Genomic DNA, 15,163 nt, shown 5'->3' on the forward strand with positions numbered 1-15,163 from the left:
GGCCATTGTGGAGATTAAGCAAGCTATTGCCCAGAGTTGCAGAGTGGGACTCCATGATTGGAATAGGCACCGAGGCGAGAATTATCAGGTCCGTGGAATTTTGAGCCCAAGACCCGCCGAGTCAGGGAATTGAACTCTGGTCCCGGGCCAGACCTCTACATCAGGGGCTGCCGCTCTAACCTTTGAGCCACACTTCTCGTTTTTGGGAGGGTAATGTGGGGAGTTCTAGATTTTTGGGAGTGGGTTTAGGGGTCTGGGAGCACAGCTGGGAAGGTCTAATATTGTGCGAAAATAGCAGTTTGGTCCTGGGTTGAGGGGAAAGGGGAATTTGGCCCTGTTTCTGAGGTGCACTTTCGCCATTGGCTTACATTGGCGACCTACGAGGTTGCAGTATTGCATGTTTTTGGGGGCTATTTGGGGGTGTTTTAGGTATTTTGGGGGTGGGTTTAGGGATCTGGGAGCACTGCTGGGAAGTTCTAATTTTGTGTGAAAATAGTAGCTTGGTCCTAGGTTGAGGGGAAAGGGTAATTTGGCCCTATTTCTGAGGTGCAATTTTGGCTTACATTGGCGGCCTACAAGGTCGCAGTATTGCATGTTTTTGGGGGACTATTTGGGGGTGTTCTAAATTTTTGGGGGTGGGTTTAGGGGTCTGAAAGCACTGCTGGGAAGGTCTAATTTTGTGTGAGAATAGCAGTGTGGTCCTAGCTTGAGGGGAAAGGGGAATTTGACCCTCTTTCTGAGGTGCAATTTTGCAAATGGCTTACATTGGCGGCCTACAAGGTCGCAGTATTGCATGTTTTGGGGGGCTATTTGGGGGTGTTATAGATCTTTAGGGGTGGGCTTAGGGGTCTGGGAGCAATGCTGGGAAGGTCTAATTTTGTGTGAAAACAGCGGTTTGGTCCTAGGTTGAGGGGAATTTGGCCCTGTTTCCGAGGTGCAATTTTGCCTTTGGCTTACATTGGCGACCTACAAGTTGGCAGTATCGCATGTTTTTGGAGAGCTATTTGGGGGTGTTCTAGATTTTTTGGGGGTGGGTTTACGGGTCTGGGAGCACTGCTGGGAAGGTCTAATTTTGTGTTAAAATAGCAGTTTGGTCCTGGGTTGAGGGGAAAGGGGAATTTGGACCTGTTTCTGAGGTGCAATGTTGCCATTGGCGACATACAAGGTCGCAGTATTGCATGTATTTGGGGGGCTATTTAGGGGTGTTTTTGGGGGTTGGTTTAGGGGTCTGGAAGCACTGCTGGGAAGGTCTAATCTTGTGTGAAAATAGCAGTTTGGTCCTAGCTTGAGGGGAAAGAGGAATTTGGCCCTCTTTCTGATGTGCAATTTTGCCTTTGGCTTACATTGGCAGCCTACAAGGTCGCAGTATTGCATGTTTTGGGGGGGCTATTTGGGGGTGTTCTGGATTTTTTGGGGGGGGTTTAGGGGTTTGGGAGAAATGCTAGGAAGGTCTAAGTTTGTGTGAAAATAGCGGTTTGGTTCTAGGTTGAGAGGAAAGGGGAATTTGGCCCTATTTCTGAGGTGCAATTATGCCATTGGCTTACATTGGCGACATACAAGGTCGCAGTATTGCATGTATTTGGGGGGCTATTTGGGGGTGTTCTAGATTATTGGGGGTTGGTTTACGGGTCTGGAAGCACTGCTGGGAAGGTCTAATTTTGTGTAGAAATAGCAGTTTAGTCCTAGGTTGAGAGGCAAGGTGAATGTGGCCCTGTTTCTGAGGTGCAATTTAGCCTTTGGCTTACATTGGCGGCCTACAAGGTCGCCGTATTGCATGTATTTGGGGAGCTATTTGGGGGTGTTCTAGATTTTTGGGGGTGGGTTTAGGGGTCTGGGAGCACTACTGGGAAGGTCTAATTATGTGTGAAAATAGCAGTTTGGTCCTAGGTTGAGGGGAAAGGGAAATTTGGCCCTGTTTCTGAGGTGCAATTTTGCCATTGGCTTACATTGGGGGCGGACAAAGTCTCAGTACTGCATGTTTTTGGGAGACTATTTGGGGGTGTTCTAGATTTTTGGGGGTGGGTTTAGGGGTCTGGGAGCAAAGCTGGGAAGGTCTAACTTTGTGTGAAAATAGAAGTTTGGTCCTAGGTTGAGGGGAAAGGGGAATTTGTCACTGTTTCTGAGGTGCAATTTTGCCTTTGGCTTACATCAGCTGCCTACCAGGTTGCAGTATTGCATGTTTTTGGGCTGCTATTTGGGGGGTTTCTCGATTTTTTGTGGGTGGGTTTAGGGGTCTGGCAGCACAGCTGGTGAGGTCTAATTTTGTGTCAAAATAGCAGTTTGGTCCTAGATTGAGGGGAATTTGGCCCTGTTTCAGAGGTGCAATTTTGCAATTTGCTTACATTGGCGACCTACAAGGTCGCAGTATTGCATGTTTTGGGGGGCTATTTGGGGGTGTTCTAGATTTTTGGGGGTGGGTTTAGGGGTCTGGGAGCACAGCTGGGAAGGTCTAACTTTGTGTGAAAATAGAAGTTTGGTCCTAGGTAGAGGGGAAAGGGGAATTTGTTCCTGTTTCTGAGGTGCAATTTTGCCATTGGCTTACATTCGCCGCCTACAAGGTCGCAGTATTGCATGTTTTTAGGGGGCTATTTGTGGGTGTTCTAGATTTTCAGGCGTTGGGTTTAGGGGTCTTGGAGCACTGCTGGGAAGGTCTAATTTGGTGTGAAAATAGCAGTTAGGTCCTAGGTTGAGGATAATTTGGCCCTGTTTCAGAGGTGCAATTTTGCCATTTGCTTACATTGGCGACCTACAAGGTCGCAGTATTGCATGTTTTTGGGGGGCTATTTGGGGGTGTTCTAGATTTTTGGGGGTTGGTTTAGGGGTCTGGAAGCACTTCTGGGAAGGTCTAATTTGGTGTGAAAATAGCAGTTTGGTTCTAGGTTGAGAGGAAGGTGAATTTGGCCCTCTTTCTGAGGTGCAATGTTGCCATTGGCTTACATTGGCGGCCTACACAGTCGCAGTATTGTATGTTTTTGGGTGGCTATTTGGGGTTATCTAGATTTTGGGGGTGGGTTTAGAGGTCTGGGAGCACAGCTGGGAAGGTCTTACATTGTGTGAAAATAGAAGTTTGGTCCTAGGTTGAAGGGAAAGGGGAATTTGTCCCTGTTTCTGAGGTGCAATTTTGCCATTGGCTTACATTGGCCGCCTACAAGGTCGCATAATTGCATATTTTTGGGGGGCTATTTGGAGGTGTTCTAGATTTTCGGGGGTTGGGCTTAGGGGTCTGGGAGCACTGCTGGGAAGGTCTAATTTGGTGTGAAAATAGCAGTTAGGTCCGAGGTTGAGGGGAAAAGGGAATATGGCCCTGTTTCTGAGGTGCAATTTTGCCTTTGGCTTACATCGGCTGCCTACAAGGTTGCAGTATTGCCTGTTTTTGGGCTTCTATTTGGTGGTGTTCTAGATGTTTGGGGGTGGGTTTAGGGGTCTGGGAGCACGGCTGGTAAGGTCTAATTTTGTGTGAAAATAGCAGTTTGGTCTAGGTTGAGGGGAATTTGGCCCTGTTTCAGAGGTGCAATTTTGCCATTTGCTTACATTGGCGACCTACAAGGTCGCAGTATTGCATGTTTTTGGGTTTCCTGTGGACAGGTGGTCCCGCAGCTCTTTGCGGAGGTCCTGGAGCTGTTGCTGCTCCACTCCACACGTGGAGCACAATTATTGACCCCTCTCCCAACGAGTGCTGCTCCTTTAGAGTGCAGCACTATATTATTTTATAAAATGTATAACTCTTCAAACCATATTTGCTCTTACGACGTACGGCCTCGATTTCCGTAATTGCTTTTAAAAGTAATATATGCTTATTTAAAGTTTTTAAAAAACTATTTGAATGTTTATCCCAGATAATGTCTTGCCTTAATATGTACATTAAATACATAAATATATGTTTTTGAACAATTAGAATCTTTCGCTCCGTATGCTTACGGGGCGCCGTACATGACGTCACGCGGAAAATTTTATTTTCTTTAAAAAAAATAATAATCGCGGGGTACGCGTTTTGTGCGAAAAAGAGAAGGAAATCGAAGCTTGCTTTATTGTTAATTAGCCTGGGGCAATTTTGTTTTCATAATGGGGGGCCCAGAGGGTCCCCCCTGCACGGGGATCGCTACCCCCTGGGTCTTTAACTATATGTATGCGTGGGGGCTCATGGCCCCCCAGAGTTCCGGGGACCGCCTCCCCCGGGACCTCTTTTTATTAAAAATTTTGCAAGGGGGTTGTAAATGTGGTATTTTGCTTTCCTTTCTGTCTTGTAGAGGATCCAGTGTAAATATAACATTTTTTTGTACAGCCAGTACCTTTCTGCCTGTTACCATAGTAACAGTTCATGGATCACTTGCGTGAGTACAGAGGTTAGAAGTTCACCACAATATGTTGCTAATTGAAATAGTTACTGTGCTGGAGATTTATATATTTCTTTTTTCATAGGAACTGTTATTCGTAGAAGTCAGTGGAAAAGGTTTGTAAGCGATTCCTTCCTGTTTGGGGAGTATTAGGGTAAAGTGCTCCAAGTGGGAATATACGAAGCTTAATGTTCATTGGCTGTGAAGTATTAAAAGTAGAAGGTTTGGCAGTCATTCCTTGCCCGTCTGTGGAACAGCATGGACATTTTATTGGCTAAAGTGTTCCGAGCACAAGTTTGCTCCTTATTGGGTGAGAACGGTTCACTGTTGTAAAAGTAAATGTAAATGTGGGTGTACTTGTAAAGCGCACTGTGACTCCAAGGAGTATCCTGGCGCTGAAGACCACTGGGGAACCCGTCCTGGTTTTCCCTGTGAGATGGTCCCTTTCTGGGTATCTCCAAGGTGAAACCAGGCATCCCTGGCGTATTTGGGGGGCCGTTGTAGAGATTATGTAGAGGTGATACAAGCTTAATGCCCAGAGTTGCCGAGTGTGTTCCCTGGTTACAGTAGGCACTGAGGCGAGAATTATCGAGTCCGTTTGAACCTGGCCCACGACCCTGCTGTGTCGGGGATTGAACCCTGGTCGCGGGCCGGTCTCTGCTTACGGGTCTGCCGCCTCTAACCAGTGAGCCACACCACTCCATATCAGTGATATTGTGATGCATTTTCCAAAGGAGTATGGGGAAAGAAAGTAGTAGAGGGCAGGTTAGGAACACCATTAACTCTGTACAGTGCCCATAAGGTGGTGGAGAGTGTTTATGAGGGAAACAATTTTTTAAAATATTTTTGAAGGGTGATTTATATAATTGCCGTGTGGTGTTTAAATCACGGCGGAAAAATGACAGTGTCTTGCACTGTTTTTTTATCAAGTTTGTAGGTGACATACTTCTTAGGAGTACTATTTACTTATAATGTGGTGTTTACTTTCCTGATGGGGAGGTGTGGATGTGCAGCAATAAAAACAGTCTAGGTTTGAAACAGTTTTTATTAAGCACATACAAATAAACTTTCTTCAGAAGCTGTTGCTGTATATATGGAAGGGGTGACAATTAAATAAGGAATTTTATAAAATATCAGTTAAGCATGGCTATATACTTCTTTTTTGTGCTACAGTTTGTAAAAGTGTTGCCCCACATTCTTGATGATGTAACAGGGCATCAGTTACTTTTAGATAAAGTAGAATAGAAGTGCTACAACAAACACTGCCGCACTACATTATCTCAGATCAAGAGAACAAGTAAAAAACAGTTAAATGCAAAGGATTTCATATTACATGGAAATGCATGCATTCATGTTTTTCAAATTTGTATTCTGTACAATTCAGGAACGTGCAGTCATAGTATTTAGAGGTTGCAGACTGTTCAACTAATAAATCACATACTCACTAAAGAATATATAGGATGGTACTCTTATAATATAAAAAACAGGTTCTATATATTCTATAGGGAGAAGGTGAATAGGAACCGCAAATAAGAATAGAAATTCAAAATAACATTCAGAAATGTAGGGTTTATTAAATATTTAAAGTAACAAAGTATGCATGATAGCTATATTTTTTTGTTATGTTGTTTCGTAAAATGTTTCTTGAAAAAAATATCTGATCAAGTACTTTTTAATATTTGAAAGTTATATTTAGGTGGGGCTGAAAATTCTACCATTTCTTTTCTATAGCAATAAGACAATTTATTATAATATAATGATTGATACCATTGTTACAGTAAAAAGAAAAGGAAAATAAAGTTATGTATTTAACAGAACATCTATAATGATAAACTTTTGAGCTGTAATTATTTACTGAACTTCTTTTCTCTGGGAGGTGGAAAAGTTTGATCTTCGTGGTGATGGGGAAAACACAATAGCAAGTGGAATATGGTGACGTTGATTGGAAATGTTTAGGGTTTGCGTCAACGGGTCACCAACTACTCTCAAGCAAAGTACAGTGTCAATATTATAATATAAAAAGTCACTAGATATAAGGTGAAAGGAGCCAGAAAAGGAGCAATGTTTGTTATAATCTATCTGTTTCTAAAAACAAGCTGCTGACATTACAGAGAAAAAGCGAAAAACATGCAATAACATTTTTTTCTACATATAAATGTTTAAATATTGACAAATAGCCACAAATTATAACTAAGTACTATGCCTATGCCATATTGAAACAACTTAAAACTCCGGAATATGTTTGTTGATGCAAAAAGAGAATCCGATGCTAGAAAACGGAACCTGCAACATAGATTGGTGACTCAGAAATAACTCACGAAAATTAAGCTAATTGCACAGTAGGTGTGGTTTAAATAGTGAAGCGGAAAAGGTTTCAATTTCGATCATAACATGTATAAGGTATTATTATCTACATACGTTGGAGAGTTTAAAAAGTGGTACTAGGTAAAATGTGTTCTTTGCATTTTCATGATTAAAACAGGCAAATAGAAGACATTAAAAAAATATTGTTATCATTAGAAGAAAAAAAGGATTAATATTTGTTATTATTATGCTTCTTAATTTAAAAAATGCTAGCATTTGTAAATCGTAAACCTACCCTCAGAAAGGTGTGCTGGTGCTTGGGGCATAGGAAAGATTAATAAATAATAAATGCCCTTTTCTATGCTCCTGCAAACTTGGCTTTTAAACTTTCAATTGCCCAGTCTGCATCTTTACACTTCCTCAAAACATTCTGCTACTGCTATTTTAGTATTGTAGTGAGCCATAAGGTAGTACGTGTTTATCTATACACTGTTCTAAAAGTGAAGCAGTTACACATTCAGCTTGACACTGCTAGCAGAACCCTTATCATCCAGTCAGTACCTAAATATTCATGTAGTAAAGTAGGCCTTAATATATGGACTGCTTCAAACTCCTATTCAGTATGCATGTACTCTTCTATGCACCTAAAAACTTGTCCCCCAGGGACCCCCAGTATTCAATGGAATTAGTTACCCCTCTGCAAACGCGCCAGAGGGCTGTGTTGCATAGAGGTGTAAAAAGGGGCATGGCCTCATTACACCTGTCTGCAAGGCAGCCCTCTGGTGCATACTGAAGGTTCCTGGTGAGCTAGTTGGCCCCCAGGGACCTCCAGTATGCAAGGGGAATTAGTTCCCCCTCTGCAAATGTGCCAGGGGGCTGCGTTGCAGAGAGGTGTAAAGAGGCCATGCCCCATTTTACACCTCTCTGCAATGCAGCCCCCTGGCGCATACTGGAGGTTCCTGGTGGGCTAGTTGGCCCCCAGGAACCCCCAGTATGAAAGGGGGACTTAATCCCCCAACTTAGAACACGCTACAGGGCGCGTTTGCACAGTGGTGAAGTTAGGGGGCGGGGCTTGAGGTGATGTGAGTGCAAACATGCTCTGTGGCGCGTTTTAAGTTGGGGAATTAATTCCTCTTCAATCCAGAGGTCCCCTAGGGGGCAACTAGTCCAACAGGTATCTTCAGTAAGCGCCACAGAGCTGTGTTGCAGAGTGTTGTGAAAAGGGGCTGTGCCCTCTGAAAACCTCTCTGCAACACAGCTGCCTGGCGCGTACTGGAGGTATCTGGTGGGCTAGTTGGCTAACAGGGGACCTCGGGATTGAAGAGGAATTAATTCCCCACTCTAAAATGTGCCACAGGGGGTGTTTGCACACATGTCCCCTCAGGCCCCGCCCCCTTCCCTCACTGTTGAGCAATATATTTCTGAAAAATCAGCCGAACTACGAATTCCTATTTACTCACCTGTTATCACAAGAAACATCAGTGCTGCATCTTTGAGTGCACTACTGATCCTGAAAAGTAATTCTAACCATACTTAGTGTAATTTGAATTTTCTTCCATCGGCTAACATTGACTGGTTTCACTTGGTAATTTTTCTAAGTGTAGAGTTTTGTAACTTAAAAAAATTCCCCAAAAATCAGTCGAACTCCGAATTCCAATTTACTCACCTGTTATCAGTAGATACCTTAGTGCTGCATCTTCCAGCTCACTACTATTCCTAAAAAGTAAATTTAACTGTACTTACCAGTAATTTGAATTTCCTTCCATAGGATATCATTGCCTGCTATATAAAATATATATGAATTTAAAAAATATTAAATAAACAAATATTACAATTTCAATATTTTTAAAAACATTTTTTTCAATGTATATTAAAAATATGTATTGTAAATTAAAAAACAAAATATCTAAAAATAAATACTTTAAAACAATGTAGTAAATTAGTATAAAAAATATAACAATTAATACATTTAAAAATTATCATTTACAAAACCTTTGAAATTCATTGAAAAAACCATAGGTTTCAGCCATGTTATACTTAGGAATTAGCATTTAAAAAACCTTGCAAATTCAGTGAAAAAACCATAGGTTTCACACAACAGCTTCAACAACCACAACAGCTTTGACAACCAACCCGGAGGCCAACCCACCCAACCATATGCTGAACATTCACCCCCCTTGAACACCCTTAACGACTGGAACCCAATCTCCACTGAGGACACCATCCGCCTGATGAACTCCATCCACTCAGGATCCCCCACAGACCCATGTCCTCACCACATCTTCAACAAAGCAGACTCCGTCATAGCACCGCACCTCCGAGACGTCATCAACTGCTCCTTCAACTCCGCCACCTTCCCGGAAAGCTGGAAACACGCTGAACTCAGCGCGCTTCTGAAAAAACCCACAGCGGACCCCACCGATCTCAAAAATTACCGCCCCATCTCGCTCCTTCCATTCCCGGCCAAAGTCATCGAGAAAGCTGTCAACAACCAGCTTGCCGCTTTCCTCGAAGCCAACAAATCCTTCCACTCCTCACAGTCCGGCTTCCGAGCCAAACACAGCACTGAGACCGCCCTCATCGCAGCAACAGACGACATTCGAACTCTACTGGACAATGGAGACACAGTCACCCTCATCCTCCTCGACCTCTCGGCAGCCTTCGACACAGTCTGCCACAGCACCCTTTTACAACGCCTCAGAAACATCGGAATACAAGGAAAAGCACTCGAATGGATCACCTCGTTCCTCACCGGAAGAACCCAGAGAGTCCGCCTTCCGCCATTCAAGTCCGAGGCCACTGAAGTCATCTGTGGCGTTCCACAAGGATCCTCACTCAGTCCTACCCTCTTCAACGTATACATGAGCCCCCTCGCGGCCATCGCCCGCCAACACAACCTCAACATCATCTCCTACGCCGACGACACCCAACTGATCCTTTCACTCACCAATGACCCTAGCACCGCCAAAACTAACCTACACGAAGGAATGAAAGAAGTTGCCGAATGGATGAAACACAGCCGTCTGAAACTGAACTCAGATAAAACAGAAGTCCTCATCCTGGGTACATCCCCCTCTGCATGGGACGACTCTTGGTGGCCGGAAGCCCTTGGAAAAGCACCCATCCCGACAGACCACGCACGGAACCTAGGCGTTATCCTGGATTCTTCACTTTCAATGAACAGACAAGTCAGCGCCGTCTCCTCATCCTGCTTCAACATTCTTCGCATGCTCAAAAAAACATTTCGCTGGATCCCCACCAAAACCAGGAAAACAGTCACCCACGCTCTGGTCACGAGCCGACTGGACTACGGAAACACCCTCTACGCAGGTACTACCGCTAAACTCCAGAAAAAACTCCAACGAATCCAAAACGCCTCAGCCAGGATCATATTAGACATCCCGCGTAAAGAACACATCTCTGGTCACCTGAAAAACCTCCACTGGCTACCCGTCAATAAGAGGATCACTTTCCGATTCCTAACCCACGCACACAAAGCACTCTACGAAATCGGACCAGAATGCCTCAACTCACGACTGTCCTTCTACACCCCCTCCCGCCAACTACGATCTTCCAGCCAAGCCCTCGCCACTGTACCTCACATCAACAAGACCACCATGGGAGGTAGATCCTTCTCATACCTGGCAGCTAAAACATGGAACTCACTTCCCACTTACCTTCGCCTCACCCAGAACCACCTAGCATTCAGAAAGCAACTTAAAACGTGGATATTTGACAAATAATCCTCCTCCCCTCCCTAAGCGCCTTGAGACCCTCTGGGTATGTAGTGCGCTATATAAATTTTATGACTCGACTTGACTTGACATGTTATAGTTAGCTGGACATTTCACTCATGCAAAACCATTGAAATTCCCCCATTATAGTTAGTTCAGCTAACTATAACTTGCTTACCCGCAATGCTCTGCTGATGACATCACATATTACATTACTCATGATATGGTCAGTGACGTCACTGATGACGTCACTGATGACATCTCAAATGACATCACTGTGTTGCATGTTTATCTAGGTTCCTGATCGATACTGCGACCTTATGCCCCTATTCGACTATAAATCCATTTATTCCCTATATTGGCATAACCGTTCAAGTGCGATATTCAGAAAGTCATCTCTGGCCTCACACAAACAGAGCCACATTCCAGAATAGTTTTCTGCCACTTCCTTTGCAACCAATTAGTGCAATGACAGAGCAGAAGTCACTATCTGATATTCCTAGATTAACACTCCGAGTTCTTCAACAAGATAAAAACTCAGCAAACCTGGAAATCCCCGCTTGCTATGTTTTGATTAGTAATGGAACTCTAATGAGCAACTGATAGCTATCACTTCCTAGTGACATCTTTAATTGACGTCTTATGTCCAGCAAACTTGCGTCAAACCAGGCACCTGTCAGGTATAAATATTACCAACGTTGCCTTAAGCAATAGCCTGTTGCTGCAGCCTGCTACCCTGTTGCTAGCTGTTGTATGCTGTATGCACCCTGCTGCTGCAGCCTGCTGCCCTGCTGCTGTTGGTGAAGCTACTGATACCATTATCGCTGTTAAAGCGCGAACGATGGTGTGGTAAGCTTAGGAGCTGAACAGCCGTCCCTCTGCGAAGAGCCCAGCAGATGCCAAGCTGCCCGCGGACGCTGTCCCCCCTCCTCCTCCTCGACGCACTGAACAGAGAAATCCAGCTCCAGCGCTTCTAGTCTGCCCTCGCGGGTGACTGGGATACCGAGTTACCCCTGAAGGAAATACCAGACTTCCATCATTCTATTCAGAGGTATGGTGTTGACTAAACCCTTAGAAGAGAATTCTTGAAGCAAACCTTGGCAAAACCAACTTAACTTAAAGCTACTTACTTACTCCCCTTCCACGTGTTAGGCTTAGGTCAGGCACACCGGGGTAGGCTTAGCTAGAAACACCAGTTGAGTATTTTAGCCTAATGTATATATGACTGTATATATGTTTTATTACTTTTAAACCATTTTATGGCTAAGAAACCATATCAATGCTTTTACAGTATTATCTTGCAATACTTATCTTACTGTATGTCATTTTTTTAATAATAACAAGTCTTGCAATTGTGGCAATACATTTCTCTTGTACGAGAAGAAAGACTGTTCAATAAATGTTAACCCTTTATTGACAAACGCCCGTCTCTCTATTCTCTACATATTGTGAAAGTAAACTGCACTAATCTGACTGAGTGAAATACATGTCTATTGTTTCACACGACCCTAGAGATTGACTCTTGATCTGAGGAGCAAAGTTGTCATGTTGCACAGTTGTTGGAAAGCTGAATCCCTTCTTATCTGTGCCAGGGAAGCTGATCACTTCCCATGCAGAGAAGAAAGTTTCTAGTGACCTCTGAGCTAGTTGGTAACACACCCAATTAAGTTTAGCATAGTCAGTGGAGGCCTGGAAGATCCACACTTCTACGTCGATACTACTGTTTATGTTATTCCAATGCGCACGGCCTAGTGGGAAACTAGGAACTACACTACATGGCGCCCAACGTTTGCAAGGCGATAAACTAACGCAAGACGTTAGAGTAACTCAGTCGTGCATATTTCACACAGACCCCTTTCTCCCGTAAATACTCCAATAGACGTCTGGAGTGGGTGAAAGGTTAAAATCCGCCCGACCTTAGTAGGAAGAGATTCCTATGTAAAGCTCTGGTTTATTCAACGTTGAAGGATACAGTGTTCCAAAATATTGTGCACCTAATCTTTGTCTCCTTGGAGACCAACTCCACAAACCTTGCATTTTAAATGCCAGGAGAAAACGGAACCACTGGGGCCGCAGCAGATGCGACTCAGCAGGGTCCCGAACACACAGACCCGGATGCAATTATCATCCCGGTCCACTTAAGAAAATCTATAACTTTAAAACTTATAGAGAACGGACTGACACCTCAAGGTGGTACAGTAATTTTCGTGATAGAGGCTCACGAATATCGGCAGACAGAGGTATTCTATTCATGGATAAACTTTCCAGAGGCAAACGCTACAACAAAAGAGTTTCACTATTACAAAATAAAGGAACCTCCGGAAGAGTACGCTCCTTTCGAGGAGATTGAAATTCCACTTAAATTTCAAGAGCACCTGCTCTGGTTTAATGGCACCCTAAAACATAATGATCACATTACCAGGCTCGGTCCACTAGGTAGACCAGGAGCAACGTGGCCGGTTCTAGCCAGCTACACACCACATCCGGACATTGTAAAAATGTCAAAGGAAGAGCTGTTAGTACAGCTAAAAACATTAATAAAAATACATAGGCAATTAGTCCAATATGTAATGCGGACTGCAACAGTCCAGCCAGCTGTTAATGTACCACAGCTGACCCCCCATCAGGGGAACACTAATAAAATTACACCACAGAACATACAGTCATGTCTTGGTAAAACACCCGTAAAATGGGAACAAATTCCTTTCTGGTTAGCACAGAAAATCACCCAAATAGAGGCAGTATTTCCTGATACTACCCCTATAGAGAAACACAGAATCTTGACCATCTGCCTTCCTATGGGAATCTCACCACACGTGGAGGACTGTGACACTTGGGGTACAGTCTTTGCTTCCATTTACACAAAAACACACGGTGTTCCATCTATGGCGGTGATACCAGAAGTGCTAAAACAGATTCAAAATGAATACGGTCCAGAGCCCGCTTTAAATCTAGGTATGAAATTACTGAAAGACTTCAAGCAGGTCTCGGCTATATTATTAGCCAATATAAAAGGAGAAGCAGCATATGTGGCGATCCGCCAGAAGTTGAAGGAAACAGATATAAAAGATCCTGTTGAGCTTGCCAAAATCATAGAAAAATGCTATGAAGAATTAGGTAGAGACAGCTTGGGTGGGAAACTGGTAAAGCCCCAACTGCTCGAAAATCCTGAAAAGTTATTTATTAAAAATAATTTAAACACTCCTAAAAAGAGCTGGGATGGAAATAAACAATCCACTCCCAAGGAAAAAGTTTTCCAGTCCAGAGGAAGGTCTCCTCGATGGAGGGAAAGAACTCCGACTCGAGAACGCCAGTCTCCCCAGAGGGAGCCCTCTGAGAAAAGATATAACCTTAGAAATAGGGATAATCTGAAAAAACCTGATAGATATCAAAGTGTTGATACACGTCCCTCTCGATCTTTTCCACAGAATTCGGAAAGAAGAGGACGGTCAGACCCAGGAGAGCACACCAAGTCCAAAGACAAGGAACCTGCTCAGAGTAAAAAATCTCAATTTCAGAAAAACAAGGTAGCCAGTATTAGAGTAATCAACCATGCCGAGAATACTGAGGACACAGTTGAAAAACGGGGTGTGGGCATTGACAATGTTGGACAGTGCAGCAGAAATCAGTATAGTGCGCAAGATCTTGATGAGTCATCTGGAGACAGTAGACAGGAATGAATACATTCAGGTTGAAACTGCCGACACCAGACTTAGCGAGCCCCATATAATATACGAAATAACATTGCGTATAGAGGGTGATAAGACTAGGAAAATAAGAGGTCTATTTTGGGATAAGCTCTCAAAAGGCTATGATATTCTGTTAGCTGAAAAAGATTGGCCCCCAGAGTTTGTCAGGGAGTGCCCTCGTGGCGAAGAAATGATTATGCCTACCTTCCCGAATCACATTCCGATTCACAAAAAATATACATATGCAAGGAAATGGGCAGTAGCCCAAGCACCTGCATTATATAAAAATCATGTCGGATGGGATGAGGACTCAACTCCTCACAAAATCCAATTAAAAAGTGAACCAACTGCCCAACGGCAGTATCCCATTAAGCAAGAAGCTAAAAAACAAGTCAGGGAGATCTTAGATCAACTTGAATACCAGGGGGTGATTGAAACATGCACCTCTCAAATGAACAATCCTTTGTTTCCTGTCTCCAAGCCAGACAATTCATATCGTCTAGTTTTGGACTACAGACACCTTAATACATGTTGCAAAACTTTTGCAGTACAAAACTCGCATAGTGCAGCCCTAATGAATACCATAGTTAGGAAAAAATATAAAACGACATTAGACATATCTAATGGTTTCTTTTGTCAAAACATTGCACCAGAAAGCAGATATTTGACCGCTTTCTCTGTATTTGGGTCGCAGAAAAAATTCTGTCGACTCCCACAGGGGTTCAAGAACAGCCCAGGACTATTCTCAGCTAGAGTAACAAAGTTACTACAAATATATGATGATGAGGCATTATCTTACGTAGATGATATCTATCTCACAGACGACGACTTGGATACTCACTTGAAAAGAGTGAACACCATTATACTTGGGTTCGCAGCAGAGGGTTACAAATTCAACATTAAAAAGTCTTGAATTGCCTATCTGACGGTACTATTTTTAGGGTACGAATTATCAAGTGAAGGGAAAAGCCTAGCGGACAACTTCTTAGAGAAGTGCGCTGTACTCCAAGCTCCAAAAACGCTGAAGAATTTACAATCCATTCTAGGTTTTCTGAATTTCGGAAGAACATACATTCTATATTACGCAGAGAGGGTTAAACCT

This window comes from Lissotriton vulgaris, chromosome 2_1, assembly GCF_964263255.1.
Source record: "Lissotriton vulgaris chromosome 2_1, aLisVul1.2, whole genome shotgun sequence".
Taxonomy (NCBI): Eukaryota; Metazoa; Chordata; class Amphibia; order Caudata; family Salamandridae; genus Lissotriton; species Lissotriton vulgaris.